This window comes from Petaurus breviceps, unplaced genomic scaffold (assembly GCF_028583685.1).
Source record: "Petaurus breviceps papuanus isolate PSGF00001 unplaced genomic scaffold, PetGlider_PUasm1.0 90849, whole genome shotgun sequence".
Taxonomy (NCBI): Eukaryota; Metazoa; Chordata; class Mammalia; order Diprotodontia; family Petauridae; genus Petaurus; species Petaurus breviceps.
The window spans coordinates 19,362,765-19,386,056 of NW_027187361.1; the positions used below are offsets into that span (position 1 = coordinate 19,362,765).

Below are 23,292 nucleotides of genomic sequence, written 5' to 3' on the forward strand. Positions count from 1 at the left end.
TGAGCCCCAAACTGGCTACAACACACCCCTGATTTTAACCATCTAAGGGCAAACTCTTCCCTCTCTGCTGAAGGATTAGATGAGGGTCTACCCGATACGAAGCATGCTCAAATGGATACACTCAAACTGACTCCGATACAATTTGGATTCTGTATAGAGATCTGTGGGAAAAACCTTATTGATCCCTCTGGGAGAGTGAACCTGAAAAAAAAAAAGGATAGATATATTTGTTCAATTATGGAACCCATGCTGCATTTTAAACTTTCTTTTCCTTGTTCAAGATTACTATAAATGTTACCTAACATTGTGTTGGAGCAGAGTCATGTTGGAATACGTGCCAACTTGGACATCACTCTCCAACCTAGAAATGGTAAGTGTCTACATTAAGGATAAATTAAGCAAAACTGATTCTGAGAGACTGGTGTCCAAATGCAGATAGATACTGTGTTCATATTAGTAGTTTTTCTTCAGAAAATAAAAAAAAATGCTGTCACAGGATTGAAAAAGGACAGCTGTACCATTTACTGTCCTCAAAAGGGTGGTGGGGTGGGTGGCTTCCTCAAATTAAGCCCAGAAGCTTGACTTCAAATCCTAATCAAGTTCTAAATAATAATAGTTGCTAAATGGAGAGATATGGCAACCAAAGAAAACATTGGCTTAGAATATAAACTCATTTGTAAAATTTTGCAGAGAAGGATGATGAAACATTTGATATTTTTAAAAGCCAGAACTTATCTTGAAGCTGGTGAGACAATTCAAGAATTAATGGTTTCCAAGAAAAATGATGAAAAAAACCCCTAACCCAGAATGCTATATATCAGGAAGCTACATAAGGAAGTTGTCAAAACATATTAGAAACAAATGGCAAAGTACTGCTTCATAGAATCCACAGGACATTGTCACAGTAAAGTACTAAGTAAAACTTACTGAAAATTGTAATTGTTGAGCTGAAATATTAAAAATTCTTGCAGTCAGAAAGAAGCCCTTAACCTACTAAGGAAATAAAATACATATTATACAAAACCATGAGAAATGTAAGATAAGGCTAGAATATGTTATTCTCAAAAGCAGCAAAGGAAATCACTTGGCACCCTCAAAATAGCATATCCTACAAGACTGAGCCTGACTAATTAAAACAAAAAAAAGATGGATTTTCTAAAGAAGGGAGGAGTTTGAATCATGCTTGCTGAGGAAATCAAATGTAAGCAGTGCATTTGAAATGCAAATTCATTCAGTGAAAGTAACTTAAGAAACTTTTAAAAGTCTATATAGCATAAAAAAATAAGCAGATAAATCAAAGCTGGAAGGAAGAAATAAGTTCAGTGTCTTTTAAAAGATTCATTTAGTGTAAGACTCTTTGTGACCCCAATGGGGGTTTTCTTGGCAGAGATGTGGTTTGCTATTTTCTTCTCCAGCTCATTTTACAGATGAGGAAACTGAAGAAAACTGGGTCAAGTGACTTGCTCAGGGTCACACAGCTAGTGCATGTCTGAGGCCGGAATTGAACTCAGAAAGATGAGCCCTCCTGACCCCAGGCCCAGCACTTAATCCACTCCTCCACCTAGCTGCCCTAGTCTGAAGTCTTCTAAAAGACTTGATTGGAACATGTATGGTTGAAGCGCATGAAGTGAATCAAATAAATGTCCCTGATTGGAAGAATAGAGGAAGGAGTAAGGGGAGGGGAGAATTGAGATAATATTTTTTAGAATACTATGTCCCAAATGAAGATCACTCAAACCAAGAGGTAGGGAAGCAAAGTTAAGAGGAATAAGAAATATATCTTTCTTGAGCAGATCCTAAAGACCACAGGATTTTTAAATCCAGAACAAGAAGTGATCTCATTATCAATTTAGTTCAAAACCCTCATTTTATACATGAGGAAATTAAGATTTGGGGGCCCCCAAGGTCACACAGTAAACAGCAGAGAAAGATGTTATGAGCCCAGGTCCTCTGACTCTACGGTCAGTACTTGTTTTATTGTACCTTTCACAAGTCTTACTTTGAAGAACATAAAGCATTAAAAAAAAGAGAGACTCCCTATGGCTGAAACCCAAAGAATAGACTCAGGAAATATATTTAGAGAGGAAGAGACTGAAAAGGGTAAAGAAGTGAATAAGATCATAGGAAGAAGGAAAGGGTTGTGGAGACATAGTTAAATCTTTTTCCTCTCTGGAGTGTGTTTGGAGGTGAGGCTTACTAGTGCTTGCTGAACCACACTGGTTCTCAAACTTTTTGGTCTCTGGACCCCTCTGTGCTCTTAATTATTAAGGAGACATCAAAGGACTTGGATATTGAAGATTAAAATACCTTTGCAGTATCACAGAAATGGCCCTCAGGGCCCCCTGAGGGAAGGGCAAGGAACTGCTTCTCTGGGTCCTAGAAGGGATGCGCGGCACAGGCAGCCTTCTTTCCACTGCACCGAGATGCCTCTTTTGTAAATTAATCCATTTATTTACATAAACATTTAAATTTAAATATTTAAAGAATATTTATGAGAATCAATGTAAATATATCATCAGTTATGTTTACATTAATTTGCTGTTTATTATTATATGTCAAATGATATGTATAAATTAATTATATTTACATTAAATTAATTGCTATGATAAATATGAATAAAATTAATATAAAATAATAAATAAATTTTAATATAACATTTTAAATATATTATTTAAATCAATAAAAAATTTTAATCAATCAATAAATAATAGAGGTCTTTCCAAGAACGGGGTAGGAAATAGAGAGAGTATTGAGGATTAGAAACTACACTCTTATCTGGGTTGGATAAAGAAGAAAACAAGTCTATTGTCTTCTAGAAGTCATATTTTGTATTAGGGTCATTGAAAGTAGTTAATCACTTCTCAAGTATGACTGAAAGGGGATTCTTATCTATGCTGCACTAGAATGATCTCTGAGGACCCCTTTAATTCTGAGAAATCTCTAAGATTCCCTGGCCTCACTTTCCTCATTTTTAAAATAAATAGATTGTTACTACTAGGTGACTTGCTTCTAAGTATCTTTTCCAACTCTTATTTCCTATAAATTAGTCAAGTAAAAATGACTAAATGCCTACTGCTTGCCAGTTATTATGTTAAGTGCCAAAGCTACAAAGACCGAAAGTGAGACCAATCTTGTCCTTAAGTAATAAGTTCTATTATAATTCATGTTTGAAAAACTCGAATTTGTTCCAATGGGATTGATCTATTAGGAAACTTTATTTTTTTTCTGAGAGAAACTGGGAGAATGCAGAAACGGCACCACTCCTAATGACTCACCTTTCTTTCTTTTTTTTTTTTTTAAAGCAATCGGGGTTAAGTAACTTGCTCAAGGTTACACGGCCAGTTATTTCTGGGTGTGGTGCTGAGTATCTGAGCCCGGATTTGATCCAGGTCATCCTGACACTGGAGCCGGTGCTGTTACTCGCTGAGCCACCTGGCCGCCCCTAAGCAACTGGGGTTAAGTAACTTGCTCAAGGTTACACGGCCAGGTGTTTCTGGGTGGGTGCTAAGTGTCTGAGCCCTGGATTCGATCTCCAGGTCTTCTCAACACTGGAGCCGGTGCTCTTACTCGCTGTGCTACCTGGCCGCCCCAATGACTCATCTTTCTGAAGCACACTGCCACACACAAACTTCAGGTCTCCATCGAGGTAAAACGGTATATACATACATACATATGCATATACATATACACATACATACACACATACACACACACACATATATTAACATCTTCGGGTGCAGTAGGTGGTGTGGATGAAGAAAGGTTGCATCTTACCACCCAACGCTCTCCTGGTGCCCTTCTGCCATCCTTTACTGCCTCCAGCAGAGTCCGGTCCTGACCAAATTGAGAGAGAATTTGCCCTCGAGGGACCCTGTTAAAACCTGGGTGCCCGTGAATTCTTAACCACATAACATGCAGAAAACTGTTATCTCCCTCCTCTTAAAAAAATGGGTGCTATCTTTTTTTTTTAACTATTTTGTGTGTGCGCATTTTTTTTTTTTGCATGGGGGTGGGCTTTGGGGGAGGGCATATGTCGAGTAATAACAGAACTGACTGTACCTTACATTCTAAAGTGGGAGACAATATGTACACATCTAGGCACATACTATATATATATATATATATGTATATATATATATATATATTGGGGGGGGCGGATCGCACAAATACAGGATGGTTTTGTGAGGCAGGGCACCAACAGCTGGAGAAGGGAAGGTTGGTACCAGGTTATCAGAGAGCATGTAGGCATCAAACCTTCATCACTGGTAACCCCACACAGAATGTGATTTATGGAAATGTGCTATGATCATTACAACAGAGTTTTGCTATTAAAATTTCTTTAAGATTTGCTATAATGGAATGTAAATTTTTGGAGTTGGCTCCCACACTACCTGAACTAATATTTTTTTAAATAATTAATTTATTTGCTTTTAGTTTACAATATTCAATTGCACAGTCCGTTGAGTTTCAAATTTTCTCCCTCTCCCTCTGCCCCCCCACACTCCCGCACCTGAATTAATATTACTAAATTGTTTCATCACCTGATATTTCAGTGTGGTGTGAGGTGACTGGGTTTTAAATGCTGTGCCCTAGAAGACCCAAGTTCTGCTGAATTCTATGAAACTGAAAAAGCTCCAGTCAAGCTCAAATCACAGATTTCATTTCTCTTCAAAGCATGGAAAGACTCCTCACAAAGTTATTGGCTCCTTAGAGATGAAACTTAGGTCCAGCACAACACCCAAAACAAAGAAAAAGACAAAGTGCTCCTCTCCTAGGAGAGGGGTCAGAATTTTGTTATTTTTTTTAAATGAATACTTATTTTCTGGCTTCGGAAACCTTTCCCAATCCTCCTTAATTCTAATGCCTTCTTTTTTTTTTAAATTAAATTTCATGTTTATTTTTAGCTTACATCATTCATTTCCACAAGATTTTGAGTTACAAATTTTCTCCCTGTCTTTCCCCTACCCACCACCCCAAAACAGTGATCCCACTGTATACCCCATCCCCCAATATGTTCTCTCCTATATCCTCCCCCATTCCCCCTCTCACTTTCCAGTAGAGCAAGATCGATCTCTATACCCCAGTGTCTCTATATCTTATTTCCCAGTTGCATGTAAATATATATATAATGTGTGTGTATATATGTATATGTATATATATATGTAAACATTTGATTTTAAAACTTTGAATTCCAGATTCTTTCCCTTCCTCCCTTGTCACCCAACCTTACTGGGAAGATAAGCAAGTCAATATAGGTTGTACATGTGTAGCTATGCAAAACATTTCCATAGTGGATATATTGTGAAAGATGGACTATATTTCCCTAGATCCTATTCCACCCCCCCCATTTGTTCTATTCTCTACTTTGACCCTGTCCCTTTTCAAAAGTGTGTGCTTCTAACTACCCTTCCCCCAGCTTGCCCTCCCCTCCATCATCCCCCCTCTCATCCTTTTCCTTCCTACTCTCCTATAGGGAGAGATACCCTATATAGTGTGTATGTCATTCCCTCCCTAAGACAAATTCAGTGAGAGTAAGGTTGACCTATTCTTTTTTGCCTTCCTGTTCTTCCCCTGCATTGTAAGTTTTCCCTTACCTCTTCTATATGAGATAATTTACCCCATTCTGTCTCTCCCCATCTCTTCTCATTATATTCCTCTCTCATGTATCAGTTTCATCTTTTAGGTATCATCCCTTCTGTAATAGTAATGTAATTTGAATTTGAAGATCCCTTTGTGTTGGCAAAGGTAGCAGGTACTTAGCACCTAATAATTGATCAAGCCTCTGTTGGGGAAACAGAAGGTATGAGCTCCTATCTGACATAACAGGAAGGGATTGGCTGAAACGGGAAGTAGCTAAACTGTGTATATAAAAAAAGCCCCAGAGAGGCACAGTGAGAATTCCTTGGGACCAGCATCTGGTGGCAGAGCAGCTACAGAAGAGAGAATCTAGAACTGAGCCAGAATTTCCTGACAACTTGTGGTGGTAGAGCTTCTTCTGAACAGGAGCCCAGGAAGCAGGAGCCCAGGAACCCAGGTGACAAAGGAACCCAGGAGCCCAAGAGCCCTAGAGAAGACTGAGGAAGCATGATCAGGATGCAGGGACTTTGTTTGTGGCTTGGTTGAGCCTTGAATTCCCTGGAGCAGAAATGGTGAAGGACTTGAGATGGACCAGACCCTGAGAACTTCAGTGTGGAGCAGGACCTGCCCAAAGAGCTGGACAAGGAACTGGGATCTGTCTGCCTTTGAACGCAGGTGACAGTCTGATGAATCCAGGTAGAATCTGGGACCATGGAAGGGGATCCAGGGAATCTGAGAACGCAGGCCTCAAGTCAAGATGAAGAGACCTCTCCTTGGGTACAGAGTAATGATGAAATTGTAGTTTATTAGTGACCTAGGGGTGAAGGGTGTGTGTTTTCTATTGTACTTAGTGATTAATGATACTTAATAATTTATTGCTGAATAAGTGACTGATTAACTTAACTTAAGACTTTTCCCCATGACTGGAAGACTTTGACTATTGTACTTTGAGATGATTGTTCTTTGTTCTAAATATTGTGACCACTTTGGTGAAAACTATGTAGCCATTTTAATGATAATTTATTGTGAAGACTATATTGTGATTTTCTGTGATAAGTTGGGATATTGTGAATGCTGTACCTTGATTTTCTGTCAATGTTTTGCTTTGATTTTCTTGCTTCTCCTGCTTCTTATATATGAATGTCAAATTTTCTATTCAACTCTGTTTTTGTCATCAAGAATACGTGAAAGTCCTCTGTTTCATTGAATGACCATATTTTTCCTTGAAACATTATACTCAGTTTGCTGGGTAGGTGATTCTTGGTTTTAATCCCAGCTCCTTTGACCTCCAGAATATCATATTCCAATCCCTTCAATCCCTTAGTGTAGAAGCTGCCAGGTCCTGTGTTATCCTGATTGTGTTTTCACAATATTCAAATTATTTCTTCCTGGCTGCTTGTAATATTTTCTCCTTGATCTGGGAACTCTGATCCTGGCTATAATATTACTAGGATATTTTTTGGATATTTTTCAAGAGGTGATCAGAGGATTCTTTCAACCTCTATTTTTCCCTCTGGTTCTAAAACATCAGGGCAATTTTCCTTGAGAATTTCTTGAAGGATGATTTCTAGGTTCTTTTTTTGATCATGGCTTTCAGGTAGTCTGATAATTTTTAAATTATATCTCCTGAATCCATTTTCCAGGTCAGTGGTTTTCCCAGTGAGATATTTCACATTGCCTTATCTTTTTTTCATTTGTTTGCATCTGTTTAATAATATCTTGCTTTCTCATAAAGTCACTAACTTCCATTTGTTTCAATCTAATTCTGAAGGAATGATTCTCTTCAGCGAGCTTTTGAGATTCTTTTTCCATCAGGCAAATTCGGCTTTTTAAGGCATTCTTCTCCTCATTGGCTTTTTGAGCCTCTTTTGCCATTTGAGTTAGTCTATTTTTTAAGGTGTTATTTTCTTCAGTCAGGTTATTGACTCTCTTTTCATGATTTTCTTGTATCACTCTCATTTCTCTTCCCAATTTTTCCTCCACTTCTCTTATTTGGTTTTCAAAATCCTTCTTAAGTTTCTCTATGGCCTGTAATCAGTTCATATTTTTCTTGGAAGCTTTTGGTGAAGGAGTTCTGACTTCATTGTCTTCCTGCCATTCCATGCTTTGATCCTTTTTTTGTCCCCAAAAAGGAATACAAAGTTGGATTGCAATGCTTGCTTTGCTTCCTTTGCTTGCTCACATTGCCCCTCAATTACTTGACTTTTGAGCTTTTTGCCACAGTAGAACTCTGCTTCCAGAGAGAAGAGCTTTGTCCCAAATTGCTGCAGTTTTCACAGCTGCAGGAGCTATTAGTTAACTGCCCTCTCTGAAGTCTCCATAGGTTCTTGTTCACTGGTCACCCACCCCAGGACCTCCACCCTCAACATCATTTCAGATCCAAGCAGTTTAGAGCAAGAGTGATCACCTCTCAGAATGGTTGTTTGGTCCCCCTACAATCTGCAGGCCAGGAGCTTTGAAGCAGCCATGCACTGGCGGCCACATCTCAACCACTTCTCCCTATGGGGGAAGAGGCCAGACTGCACTCCTGGACTCCCTGTTCCCAAAGTCTACACTGACCTCTAACTTTGTCTTTCTATTTATGGGTCGATAATTCCAGAAACTGCCACAACTGCTGGTGATCTACTCTCCCAACATCCCTCTAACAAAATCTGGTTGGGCCACCCTGAGGCTAAAACCACCAGCTCACACAGGCCTGGTCTCTGCTCTCAGTGGACTGTGATGAGCCCTTCCTGTCCACCTGCTGGGCTGTTTTCAATGGGAGATTGGTTTCTCTCTGTCACTTTGTGGGTTCTGTAGTCTTAAGGTTGTTTTAGCATCATTTTTATGGGTATTTGAGGTCGTTATGGGGGGAGCACAGGGACTTTTCCTGCTTCTATGCTGCCATATTGGCTCCACCCTTCTAGTGCCTTCTTCTGTTGATTATTTCCAGTTTAACCTGCTTATAACTTGCTTGTACATAGTTATTTGCACAAGTTGGGTGGGTCCTTAAACAGAAGGGAATGGCAGAAGGGTTTGGGGGTGGTGCAGTCAAGCTATTTTCCACCTATAGCTCTTTCTGCACTAGAAGATATATAATAATTTATGATTAAGAATTTATTCAGTGAGATAGACTTCTCATTCATACTACAGTATGTTATATATTATGTTATATATATAGTATATTACAGTATAGTATAGTACAGTACACTATAGTATAGTACTATAGTAATAATTCCCAATAAGGTTTTTATGAAGAAAGTGCTATGTAAATAAAACATATATGTTACCTATTATTATTGTTCTTACTATTAGAAGTTAGCTATATCAATTGCTTTAGAATAACAAATGGAAATGTAATATACATTTCATTTTATCCCAAACAAAGCTCTTGTCACTTAAATTCATAATAGATGTAATCCAGGCAAGAAATTCTTAATAAACAAATATACCTATAAAATATATATATATCTTTTATTTTGGAGAGGGGGAAGGCAAGACAGTTGGGGTTAAGTAACTTGTCCAAGGTCACACAGGTAGTAAGTGTGTCAAGTGTCTGAGGCCGAATTTGAACTTAGGTCCTCCTTACTCCAGGGGCGGTACTTTATTCACCACTTAGCTGCCCTGAAAAAAAATAGGCATGTATGTGTGTATATATGTACGGGCGTATATACATATGTGTATATACACAAACATATAAACTTCCCTTTGGATGATGTTTATAAATCAATAAAATCCTAGATTAATTTGATTATATTAGTATAGTCTAAGTAAATATATACTGTATATAATATAGTAAAAGTATGTATAGCATATAGAAAATACACACACACACACACACAAAATAGTCTTCCAGGTAGTGTGCATGCATATGCCCATATACACACATTAACTATGGGCAAATGCATATATGCACATACAGACATACGTACACATGCATATAAAGGTATATGTGTCTGCATATATGTGTGTATAAATATATGTATACCTTATATGGAAAACATCATTTGTCCACAGACTTATTCCTAATTTTCTATTTTATACAGCTCTTAGAATAGAACTCAGTCAGGACATAAGGCATCAAATGGAAATTTCTCAGAAGCAACCAGGATTTGTAATTTACTATTATTGCATTAGTAAAATGACTATTTAACTGCTTTTATAATTATTTATATTTCTATTCTCACTCAACTTTATGCTTTCCTTGTAGTCGATTTGCTTACTTGTGTAGCTTAAACCTGCTCTTAATTCATCTGTGAAACTGCCTAAGCAATCACCCATGACTGAATTTGGTCTTTTCAACTTCAGGAATTGTTCAGATTGGCAGGTACTGAGGACCTCGTGGGACACTCACTAGGATCATTCACTTCCTGTTCTATGTTTGTGCTGACAGCAGGAATCAGGCTTGCATTTGAATGTCCTTTTTCATTTGCTTTCTGTCCACAATTCCCCACTTTTAAATTGGTTTGGCTCGGTGTCCCTTTTCCTTCTATTGTTAATGGTTTTTTTTCTTCTATTACTGAATTTCGGATGCCCCGCCCTGCCCTGCTACTCTTTCTCTAGGTCACCTCTGAGTTAGTCAGGACACATCCAGAGTTAAAGAACTAGAAGGAAGTTATCTTCACTGTACTCTCCTTTTGAAAAAAGACTTTTGATTTTTTTCCGTTATCCTTTTTCTCCCTTTAGTTATACTGACTGATTATATCAAAATTTGCCTTGAGCATTGGACTTTCTATAATTGAACCATTTCCCAATTACTTTTCTGTTTTGACTCCTTGCTGTTTTCCTTCTTACTTGTTTCTTGATTTGGTTTTTACAGTTATTTTTGCTAGCCTTTTGATTTCAGGTTCTATTGTTTTATTGGGTCCAAGGGTTTCACACCCTCTCCCTCTCGTTGCATATCTATGTCTGCTGAGGGTACATTCTGGTTCATTTGGGTCTCTTTTTCAGCCCTGAGATGTGGAAGTGGGTCGAGTTCCTTTGACAAGCAGTTTGTTATCTGAAAATCCCCCCTGTGACATCTTGATTAATCAATCTTCTTAATTTTCCATCTGGCCATATTTTAATAACTTCATTATTTCTAGTGTCCTATATTTCTTACTCTCTTTTCTATTTTCCTTATTGCCTGGCTATCAGTAAATTGCAGACAATACCTATTGGAAACCTTTCCACCTGATGCTGTGGGGAAAGCAAGGGACTAAGACTTAGAAAACACAGCTTCTAGTTCCATTTTACCATGAGCTAGTTCTGTGAAATGAGACAAGTCACTTCAAACCTTTAGGCTTCAGTTTCTTTAAAAGAAGGAGGTTAGACTATATGGTTCCTTCCAGCTTCCACATTCTATAATGTTCTTATGATTTCACTCAGTGGAAGGCATAAAACACTATTTGACCATGTCATTTTCTCTAATATCTATCAGCAAAGAGGAGGGTTGGCATGGTACCTAGAGGGCTAGCTATGGAATCAGGAAGATAGATTCAAACTCATCTCTGTGATGCTCTGGCCATGTGACTTTGGGCATCACTTAATCCCTTACAGCATTAGGCTACTCTTTAGGAATTTATGTTGCAGGGAAGGTTACAATCTGTATTGGTTGAGTTTTCTCACCTGGAATTCCCCACACAAATACAATCTTTTGTTTTTCTCTTTTCTGATCATTTTCAGTTCTGTCACATTCAGTTGTTAGGTTTTCTTGGCAACGATATTTGAGTGGGTTGCCATTTCCTTCTCCAGCTCATTTTACATATGAGGAAATCGAGGCAAACAGGGTTAAGTGATTTGCCCTGGGTCACACAGCTATCTGAGGCCAAATTTGAACTCAGGAAAATGAATCTTCCTGACAAACCCTGACATTCTAACCACTTATGCCACCTACCTGCCCCCAAAAGTGCTTCCTAATAATAATTTTTATATTGTTCAGTCATATTTCAGTCATGTCTGACACTTTGTAACCCCATTTTGGTGTTTTCTTGGCAGAGATACAAGAGTAGTTTACCAATTCCTTCTCCAACTCAATTTACAGATGAGGAAACTCAAGGAGACAGGGTTAAGTGACTTGACCAGGGTCACAATGATAGTAAGTATCTGAGACAAGATTTGATCTCAGTAAGATAAGTTTTTTTTGACCCCAGGCCTGAGGTCAAACCTCAATGTGCAGTACCTATAAATTATATTTGGAGTTCTTAACTTCTTTGTGTGTCATGGCTTATTTTGGCAGTTTAGTGACCTTCTCAGTATAATGTCCTTAAATGCATAAAATACAATATATTGGATTACAAAGGATATAAAAAAATTAGTGAACATAGAAATATGTATATTTATCCCCTTCCCCTGCCCCCCAATCAGGTCTCTCTTTGGAAGGCCATCTAGTGTGCTAGACCTGGGGTCAGAAAGACTTACCTTTCCTGAGTTCAAATATGGCCAAGGACACTTACTAGCTGTGTGACCTCAGGAAAATCACTTAATCCTGCTTGCCTCAGTTTCCTTATCTGTAAAATGAGCTAGAGAAGGAAATGGCAAACCATTCTATTATCTTTGCCAAGAAAACACAAATGAGCTCCCTGAAGTTCATGTGGACACTAAGTTAAGAACCCTTGAATTAGATGATTTAATTAGAGAATATCTGATGTGGTTTTGCAGAATAGAGTGGAAACACTGTAGACTACTTAATAATATGTTAATATCCCTACAATATGACTGTAAGGGTATGCTGTCTCTTACATACAGAAAGACTTTTTTGTGAACATTGTGGACATTATGGTTCTCTTATTTTTGACATTTGATATAGGCAACTAGATTGTACAGTGGATAGTGTGCTGGATTTGGTATCAGGAAAACCAGAGTTCAAATCCAGTCTCTAACATTTTGTAACTGTATGATCCTGGGAAAATTACTTAATCTCTATCTGCTTCAGTTTCCTCATGTGTAAAATGGTGATCATAATAGGATCTACCTGCCATGGTTATTGGGAGTTTAAATTAAAAATATATATATTTGTACAGTGCTTTGCAAACTTTAAAGTGCCAAGCGTCCTCATCATTATATGTTTGAGGGATGTATTTTATAGTGAGAGGATAGCAATGTTTCCCCAGGATGATGGCAGTGATGTGTTGTTGTTGAGGCATCTCAGTGGTGTCCACCTCTTTGTGAATCCATTCAGGGTTTTCTTGGCAAAGATATTGGGCTAGCTCGCCATATCCTTTACCAAGCAGTGGGGCAGTTATAGTTGAGAGAGCTAAGGAATCTTACACACCACCTCTCATACTTAGTTCAAGCCTACCAGCAGTAGATTTAACCTGATGGATGTGTGGGAGCTGCATAACAAAAGGTAGCCTCTATTCACTATATAGATTTTTTCATCAAAAGACCATCAGGCCATAGGTACACAATAATCTATGAGAATGGGTCTATCATGGTGTTTAGTAGGAGGGACCTTTCAATATTTTTTGGCATTGAGAAGGAGGCAAGCTAAGGTCATTTTGGGCTTCTTCTAAGGACTTTTGTGGAAACAGGTAGCACCAAGTGTCAGGTTCAATGCTTGATCCTGGGAGTAAAAAGACAAAGAAATTAAACAGTCCCTGCCTACAGGAAACTCTTATCATTGTAGTTACATCTTAACCTAAGCAGTGCAGCCAGTCCAATTCTGGGGTCAGCTCCAACATTTCTAGGGTCAAGTGGGGCAAATAGTGTTGGAGTCGATAATTTGAAATTCAAAGTCAGTGATACTAAGTGATTGCACTCAATAGGTTGAGAGGTGAATAAAGAGTTCAGTATGCTGACAGATGTTTGGTTTATTAACACTCTTCTCTGTGCTTCTCTGTCACCCTCCCTTCTAGTCTTTTTCTTTATCTGGGTCTTCTGCCTTTTCCCCTCTCCCTCTTCCCCTCATTTTCATTGTCTCCCTCCTCACCTCTCTTTTTCCCCTTCCCTTCCTCCCCACAACTCTTTCTTTTAACTAGCCATAATAAAGAATTGAAGGTGTGGCAATGAAAACTTAGACCACAAACGACACTCAAAACCAGTCTCATTTTTTGATATTTAGAGTTGGAAGAACTAGGTTCAGGTGTGAAAGAATTCACTTAGACCTTCCCTGTAGACATTGAGAGCTTTATTACATAAAACAGCACGGGTCTCCTAGCAAGAAAGCTAAGTAAGACCCGGATATTTTGGGGAGTTACACTTATCTGGAGGTTTAAGAATGGTGATGTAGTTTTAGAGGTTTTTTTTGGGGGGGTTAAATGTTTAGGGACAGGAAGGGGAAGATGGATGATAGGATAGGAGACCCAAGATAAAGAAGACAAGGGAAATTGTATGACCCAGGATGGGGGGAGATGAGGAATTTTGTGGTCCAGCATGAGGGGGAAGTTTTATGGTATTTCAAGATAAGGGGAGGAGACTTTAGGGTGCCTTCAGATTAGAGAATAAACTAGGGAAAAGCAACTCTTAAACCTTAGGACATCATTTGTATCCTCATCAATTTAACTTTTCTGGTCCTGAGGTTTCTCAACTGTAAATTGATGGGCTAGGACTAAATGACCTCTATAATTCCTTTCCACATCTAAATCCAGATCTAAATCATGATACCATGATCCTGTAAATCTTATTTCTTATATTTCTGAGCTATGTGACCCTGGGCAAACTGCTTAATTCCTTTAAGCTCAGTTTCCTCTTCTGTAAAATGAGAAAAATATTAATTCCCATATCAAAGAGTTGTGAGATAAACCTCCATAAACCTTGAGATACTATGAATGTGAGCTATAAAAATAATCCCTAAATATGAGGTATAGCATTGTATGAAACACATGTTTTGTTTTCCAACTCACTTGAGCAAGCATACCTTCCTCCCCTTATACCTCCTTTTGCCTATTCCTCTACCCCCCATCCCTAAATCACAGTGAGAACCAGGTTTGCAGCAATTTAATTGGTGACATTTGGTGTGACTTTGACCTGTAAGGGGCAGTGAGGCTTTGTTCTAGAAGAGGTGTCTATCTTGGGCACTGTGGTGATTTGTTCATTCTGTTTTTTTTTGTTGTTGTTGTTGATGTTTTGTTTTTTTTTGTGCATAAGAGAAAGTAACTTTCTAACCTTGCAGAAGAGCTGGTACCTTTCCACATCTGCACAGAAGGTACCTCTGTAGGTCAAACGCTAACTCCTCAGGTTGTCTGAATTAGAAAAAGGTATGGCATATGAGGGAAGGGGAAGAGGGAGTATGTGCATGTGGACACCCTTGATGGGCCTTTAAACACAACTTTAGGAAGTGGAGAATGTCTGTATGTGCTCATTATTTAACAAGAAATCAGCCAGATATCCACTCAGACCCACACAGTTTCTGATAACATGTGCATTTATTTGTATTCAGAAATACAAATGTTAGAATCAAAATACAAATACAAATATTGGCCTAGAGTACAGCCCTATTCCTTAACACAGAGTCATGTGGAAATCTAGATCTCTTCAAAGGGAGAAAGTTGCAGTTTGGAGAAGTTGAGCAGATGAAGCGGGTGACGCAGGAGAGTTTTCTGGATCACTTGGTGGGCAGTGAGCAGTGGGCTTTACAAGGGTGGGCATCTAGGCTAGAATGGCATACTAGCACTACCTGTATTGTCAAGGCACATTGGGCACAGGATTTTACTTCCATTTTTACTACAACACCACAAGCTGTACTGCTAGCTAAGGAATCATACATCCTCAAAAGAACAGAAAGGAAAAGAAGATTATAATTGGTATCCTTTGAAAAAGTTCCATCTGGCATCATCAACAACAGAATTTGTTTCATGACCCAGACTTGACTCATAGCAAAGAAGTCATACATCCCTCACATACAGTGAAGGATAAGAAAGATGTTATTTGAGGCAGCATGGTGTCGGGGATAGAACACTGGCCCAGGGGTTAGCCAACCTGGGTTCTAGGCCATTAACTAACTAGTATGACCTCAGATAAGTCATTTTACCACTGTAGATTTCAGTTTCCTCATCTCTAAAATGAGGGGGTTGAACCAGGTGATTTTTCGTGTCCCTCCAAGCTTTCAAGTTCTATGATCCCCTTCCCCCCATTCTTCTTATACAACTACTCGAATTTTTCTTAATCTGTTCCCAGTCATCACTAGTTTCATGTTAATGCACTAGAGGATACTGTGAGGAGAACATTGACATGGACAGGTCTTGCACCAGGATGCTTGGCACAGTGCCCGCTGGATGGTAAACACTTAGTAACTGCTTGCTGGTTGATTTTTCTTCTCAGCTTTGAGATTAAAAAAAATTCTCTCTAGGATATCACAATATTTTACTTAACTGCATCACCTCAGGTATAAGCAAAAAGTCCTTTATCATGCAACCATTTGCCTTCTACGACCAGTCTCCATGGTTCAATGGGACTGAGTAGACTGGATTTTTTGTCAGCTTTTGCCTGAAAGTTCCTATCTAAATAGTCTCTCAGAGGACCAATTACCAATATAATAATGAGCTCTATGTTGATCTTACTTGAGTGTTCCTGATGGGAATGTACACTTTTAGGGCTTCCCAGAAAATACTTCTAAAGCAGAAAATAATAGTTTTATGTGCTTTCTCAGAAAAAAATGACTTATTTTTTTGGTAATAGGAATAATTTTTACCTTAATTGGGCAATGCAGACAAAAGAACAATTCAGATTGGCCTTATAGTCAAGAAGACCCGAGTTTTAGTCCTGCTCATATTAGCTGTGATATAAACCACTTAAGTGCCCCAGGTTCGAGACTGTAGCATTGGAGGGAGTTTCATCCTGTGATGAAATGACCTGTCCAGAACCTACCCTCCCCAACAAATAAAATTATCAATGGCTGAGAAATCTCAGTGAATAAACTGCTTTCTTAACAGTCCTAAAAGTAGCTCAACAATAAGCTGTCAGAAGGAAACTTTCAACTTTTGCATGTGAATGTATTCATTTTCAATGAGGGATCAAATTTTTATTCTACCGAGGGGGTTTCTTTCAGTAATCACTAGAATCTGAGAGACAGGACTTAAGGTCCTATAATAGCGAACTCATAGACATAATGGCAAATACAAAGAGGAGATGGCCTCTTTCTTGTAGGAAGGTGTAAAAACGAACTCTTGAGAGCTGCAGTTCCTCTTCACCAGTGAACTATACTAACCTGTTGCCAGTGTGGGTGATGGACCTCCCAATTAGTCTAGCCATACTAACCTGAAAATTGACTAAATGTTTTTCCCTAGCCCTTAACAAGTGGACAAAGACCTAAATATATTAAAATTATGTTTGAATTTTTTTTCTAGTGAAATTAACAGATTACTGCCTGTGAATGTGATATAAAATGCTTTTTGAGCTTAAATACTACCTTAAGGAAAATTCTCAACACAGTGGATGTTCTCTTGGAGGGTTATCTGGAACTGTATGTTTCAGGAGTTATGTTACCACAGGTAAGTTGGTTTCTTCTAGCAAACCCTGGTACTTTTGCTGCTTACTCTACCATTACCACTGAGTTCCTAAAGTAAGGGAGGGCAGATAGTGGAGGAGGTACCAAGCCACTAGATAGTCCTATATTTTTCATCATACATTCTGGGAAACACGAAATTATATTCTCAAAACCTGGATGGCATAGTTTGTTTGACCTTTATTTTTATTTATTTCCTCTCCTATATCAGTGAAATACTGCTGTAAAATAAGCAGCAATAGGTCATTTTCTCCTTTGTTCCTTGCCTTATAACTCTGGCAGAGAAAGAAAAAAATATATATATTTTTTGGAACTAGTGTAACTTAGATGAAAGGTTTACTACTGGGTTATTGACTCTCCTAGAAGCCCAAGAATTCAAAGGTAGGTGGCTAGCTTGTTTACTAACAAATACGATGTAGCACAGCCAAACTAAATGAACTGGTTGGCACTAAGACAAAAAGAATCATTTAATATAAGGAATGCCCCCCAAAATTGGGCAAAAGCTTCCAAGAGAAAATTAATCCCTATAGGTGCATTGATGTAACACATATTACAAATGTGAGTTACCCCCTGCATAGGGCCTATTTATTCTTAAATAAAAAGAAAAGACCTAAATTAGTAAACTAGAACTAAAAGAAGGATGAAAAATGACCACAAGGCACAGAAGAAGTAAAATTAAATGTAAAATCAGAGTGGTTTTGCATTGGGTGAGAATTCAAGTTTAAATTCAGTATCTGTGTGATTGTATTAGTCAATTAATCTCTGTGAACCTCAGGTTCCCCATGTGTAAAATGAAGATAATTTCATTACTTACAGGAGTATCATAAAGAAAGTCATTCTGAAACTGTGAAATACTACATATTCAGTTCAATCCAACAAGCACTGACTGATTTCTTGCTGAGTGTAAGTTGATGGTCCAAGTGTGGGAGAAGATGTGAATATTTTAAAAGACATAGTATCTCCACTCATAGAGTTTGTAACCTAGCATATAATATAAATGTGAGCTATCATTGTTATTATCATATACCCTTAGTAAGACAATGAACTCAAGAAGTTGAAAAACAAAATGGGAAAACAGCAAAAGTGGAAATAAACAGGTGATTGAGCACCCAGTCTCCAAATAAAAGTAAATAAAAAATGGGATTAGAGCGTGACAAAGGAAAATCAAAAGTCAAACCTCCTAAATTCAATGATTTCTTTTAAGCAGAGTAAGATTAAACAGATCAAATGTTTATGGAAAAGTTAAGGAAATTTGCCGAAGGGGGAAAGAGGAATGACTTAAAGAAGGAAAGCATTGTCATAAATAGAAAGGCAATTATTCTATTAAGGTGACAGCCATTTCTCTGACCTTTTCTTCTCCCTTGAAATGACAGGAAAGCAGATATCTAGTCTGGGAAGAAAGTAGTAAACACCAGAGAAATCAGAGTTGAAGGGTGCCTTAGTATATGAGTAGAATTACTTAGAATTAAAAAGGAAAAACATAGCCAGCAATTTTAGAATGGGACGTTTGGGACCAGAAGAAAATTTTAGTATCTTATTCAAAGATCACCATGGCTCTTTCCCTAAAATAACAAGCACAAACCAGGTACTGAGTATTATGCCTCTTGGGAGGGTGAGGAAATGGCTGGAGGTGAAAGTTGGGGTTGATCAGTTAAACTGAACTGAACTCTACTTGAATAAAAGCTAAAGGACTTATGACTATTCACAGAAAGAAAACAGACAGATCTATGGCTCATTCAAAATGTTACTTAAAAAGGGAACTAAAAAATTGGTTGAATTAAAAATTAAAGACAATAAATTTATTCAGGTGATAAGAGAAGAGGAAGTAATTTTTAGGATTCAATTCAACTGACATTTATTATGCACTTACTGTGTACTAAGCCTGGTCTGGGTCCTTGCATGAAAAAAGAAGGGGATTATTTCTACAGAGCATTGCCACAAGAGCTGGTTGAAAATTTTAAAATTGAATCAGCCATTTGTTTGAATTGTTAAGTATTTTTTTTTATGTGTTATGGTTTCTGTCTCCAGTAAGATTATAAGGTCCTTGGGGCAAGAGAAAATATTTATATATGTTTTAATAATCTTTACAGTAGTAGTGTTAAACAGAAATGGGGCCACTGAACCATACACAAGGGTCCCTGCAGGCCAAATGTTGAAGTAGAAAACTACATATTAACATTATTTATGTCGATTTAAACTTTTTTCCCAACTGTATTTTGACATGGTTCAGGCAGCATTCAGTAGCCAGTGGCATGTCTGACATCTCTGCTCTGTAGTACTGAATATGTTTCTTTTCATAAAGCAAGTCTTCAATAAGTACTCCTCGGTAGGTCTACATTGTCTCTTGTTCATTCATTCAGTCATGTCACATTCCTCCTGACTTCGTGGACCATATCGAGGTTTTCTTGGCAAAGAGGCTGGAGCGGTTTGCCATTTTCTTCTTCAGTGAATTAAGGCAAACAAAGATTAAGTGACTTGCTTAGAGCCACATAGCTAATAAGTAAATGTCTGAGGACAAATTTGAACTCAGATCTTACTGATACCAGGCCCAGTGCTCTACGCATTGAGCCACCGCTGCCTCCTTTACCTTGTCTACACACAATTAAATAGCTGGTTTGATTGTTCTTTCTTCATCAAATTTTCCAAGTTATCTAATTATATAAATAGATGAAGTTTTTGAGAATAGTGGTAAAAGGAGGCGTGAAAACAATTCTTTCTTTATGCTGAAGAAAATTCTTAGATGGAATTTTCTTCATGTTTTGATCTGTATGAAAATTCATGAGTCCTGACAATACCAAATTGAACTCTTGAAATAACAAAGGAAATGTGAATTTGGGCAAATCATTTAATCTCTCTGGGTCTGTGTCTTTAAAAAGAGGAGGCATTGGACTACTAGATCAAGGATTCTCTTAATATAATGGACCCCTCTGGTAGTCTAGTGAATCCTAGTGAACTTTTCTCAGAATGCTTTTTAAATAATTGAAGAAAATACTAAATATCAGCTGGAGTTTACTGAAAATAAAGATTAATTTTTTTTCATCCGAGGTCCATGGATGCCATATTAAGAACTATTCATTTATTATTCTTCAATCTATGACTCTGAAACCTAGTATTTGATTTAACAATGACAGCAATAATAGTATTCAGAGCACTGGACTTAGGGTCAGATAGACCTGGGTCCAGGTGCCACAGATGTCTGACACTTATTAGCTTTGTGGCTATAAGGAGGTCACTTAGCCTCTCAAGCTTTAGTTTCTTCACCTATAAATGATGGAGTTTTAGTAGATAGCCTTTGAATTCCCTTCCAGCTCTAACTATATAATCCTATAAACACTTACTGCTAAAAGGAAAAAATCCCAATTCAAATCAGGGGCTTTTATTTACAATATCCTCCCTCACTAAATCCTTTATAAAATTCTTGATGCTAAACTGAAAGGTGTCAGCTATTGGAGGAAGAAGAACTCAGTATTTGACAAACATTGTTAGGTAAACTATACAGTGGTCTGGCAGAATCTGGGCATAGACTGACATCTCACACTATATTCCAAGATAGATCAAAATGGGTGCATGATTTAAGAAGTAACATCATAAGCAAATTAGTGAAGCAGGTAAGAAATTAGAGGAAGAGAATAAACACTTATGTAGCATTTATTATTTTCTGGACACTGCTAAGTGCTCAGCAAATGTCTCACAACAAACGTGAGGTAGATGCTATTATCCCCATTTTACCATTGAAGAAACTGAGAGAGACAAAACTTAAGGGAGATGACTAGAGACACAGAGCTAATAGATATCAGAAGCTGGATTTGAATTCCGGTCTTCCTGAGTTCAGAATCAGTACTCTCTTCCTTTATTCACCTAGCTGCATGTCAGATCTATGGATAGAAGAAGAGTTCAAGATCAAAGAAGAGATAGGGAAGTTTATAGGAGGAAAAAAGGTTAGTTATGATTGCATGAAAAGTTGTTTTTCTTTTTCATAAGCAAAACAAATGCACTAAAACTTAGAAGAAAAGGTAGGAAATGAGAAAAAATCTTTACAGCAAGTTTCTCTGATATAATAGATAAAATAGATGGGGAACTGAGTCAAATTTACAAGAATAAGAATCATCCCCCAATTGATGTAGTTAAAGGACGTTAATTGCTGCGATTCAGAGGGAGAAATCAAAGCAATCAGTAGCCACATAAAAATCTTTGATATCACTAATAATTAGAGAAATGCATATTAAAAATCTCTGAGGTTCTAACTCATACCCATCAATGGCTGAGATGACAAAAAAAGGAATATGACAAGTGCTGGAAAGGATGTGGATGTGGGAAAACAAACACACTAATGCGCTGTTGGCGGGGCTATGAACTCCTCCAATCTTTCTGGGAAGCAATTTAAACTATCACCAAAAGGCTAGTAAATCCGCTTTGACCTAGCAATGTTACTACTGGGCCTATGCCTTAAAGAGATCAAAGAAAAAAGAAAAGGCGTAATGCACAAAAAATGATTGAAGCAGCGATTTTTCAGTCGAAAAGAATTGGAAATTTAGGGGATGCCCATCAACTGGGGAATGGCTAAATAAATTATGATATAAGAATGTGATGGAGCTTTATTGTGCTATAACAAATGATGAAGGGGAAGATTCCAGAGAAACCTGGGAAGACCTATATGAAGTGTTCTAAATTGTAGTGAGCAGAACCATGAGAACGATCTGTCCACCGATAGCAATGGTGTAAGGCTAATCAACTGTGAACGACTAAATAACAACGGAATTCCAAAGGACTCATTATGAAACATACTATTCACCTCCAGAGAGAGAACTCATAGACTCTGGGTACCAATCAAAACATATTTTTTCTTTCATTTTTTGTTAACATGGCTAATATTGAAATCTGTGCTGGTTGTATGTGTGTTCAAAATTATGAGCCATATCTCAAAAATAAAATAAAATTCATAACATCTGTATTCTTTTAAGTAGAGCTTTTTGGAATAGTAAACTCCAAGTTTTTAATAATCTGAAATGCACAGTGGAGGGTCACACTCCTGTCATGAAATGTACATGTGCTACTTAGTTGAAAAGTGAATTACACGATGGTCACAGCATGTTTCAATCTGTTCCAATCATTTATTCCCCTGAAGGCTATTGCTGGCCTGTGAAGTAAAATTCTTGCAAAGGACAGCAATCTACCTTTGGGAATATCTATGGTGACAGTTAAGTTAATGGGAGTTAAAAACTGGTCTTTCAGAGTCTGATAGCTATATGGGAGCTTACTAAAGATTAGATTTGTTTTCTATGAAAAAGTCTCTTTGGTAAAGCATTCAAGTTTTCCTTTCAATGTAAATGTACATATTTATTTATGACCCTGGAATGTTGACCTTTTGGTTTAATATGCTCTGGAGCCACTGTACCTAATAGGAGAGTCAGGAAGCCTGATTAATTTCCAACTTTTTGAAATGATGCTTATGCAGAAGGGTCTCAAACTATGACTTTTCCATGGCTTACTTTGGGGAAAGCTTTATCACTATTATTAGCAGATAGAATTCAAGGAATCTTTGATGGAAATTTGTGACTCTTTCCTTCCATCCCTAGCTTGAAAGATAAGCCCCCTCTAAGTGGCAAACCATGGCAAAATGAGTATATTTGCTACTTGGCAAGAAAATTAAAATACTAGCTACTTTAGAGTTAAGGGCGTTCCAGTTTGCTGATGGAAAATAGTTTGCTTCAGGCTATAGGATTAGAATGTTTCAAATTGAGTCCACACAGATGACAATTACTAGGTTTGGATTTCTCAAAAAAAAAAAACGATCTATAGATTTCTTTTCATTTACAACTTGAGGAACTGAGAACAAAATGGACTGCTATACTGTGTAAGACAGAAAGTCTGTTTTGTGCAGGAAACTTCAAGAACACAAAGACAACACCAAAATACAAAGAAAACAGTGCTCAAGGAAAAGTTAAGGGGAAACAAAGGCTGTGTGAGCAGAGCAAGGTCGGTTTACATAATACCAACAATACTGGAAAGATACAACAATAAAACAAGATTTCTGATCAATGCAATGACTGTGATTCTAGAGAACTGATAATGATTTCTGCTGTCCTCCTTCTGACCAAAAAGGGATAGATTCAAGCTGCAGACTGAAACACAGATTTTGGGGGCATGGCCAATGTGGAGATCCATTGTGCATATTTTTTTTCTTTTAATTTGGGTGAAGGTAGGAGGTAGAATAAAGGAATGCTTACTAATTGAGAAATAAAATAAAATTTAAAAAAAGTACTGTAGGATAGAAGTTAAAGCCTAAGAGGGATTTGTTCCCTTATTTTCCTGGC

The 23,292-nt window shown here is 37.7% G+C and overlaps 1 long non-coding RNA gene across 3 annotated transcripts in view; it reads left to right on the plus strand.

The window, feature by feature from the left end:
• The first annotated feature begins 262 nt into the window (after positions 1–262).
• LOC138149728 (uncharacterized) overlaps positions 263–23,292 on the plus strand; it is a 38,317-nt gene continuing 15,287 nt past the window's right edge. For 2 of the 3 annotated variants that reach the window (XR_011165410.1, XR_011165408.1), the window contains exons 1-2: positions 263–370; positions 16,821–16,964. This is a non-coding gene — a long non-coding RNA (uncharacterized lncRNA). Of the gene's footprint in view, positions 371–11,532; positions 11,633–16,820; positions 16,965–23,292 lie in introns of all 3 variants that reach the window. The other variant, XR_011165409.1, reaches the window with a different exon arrangement.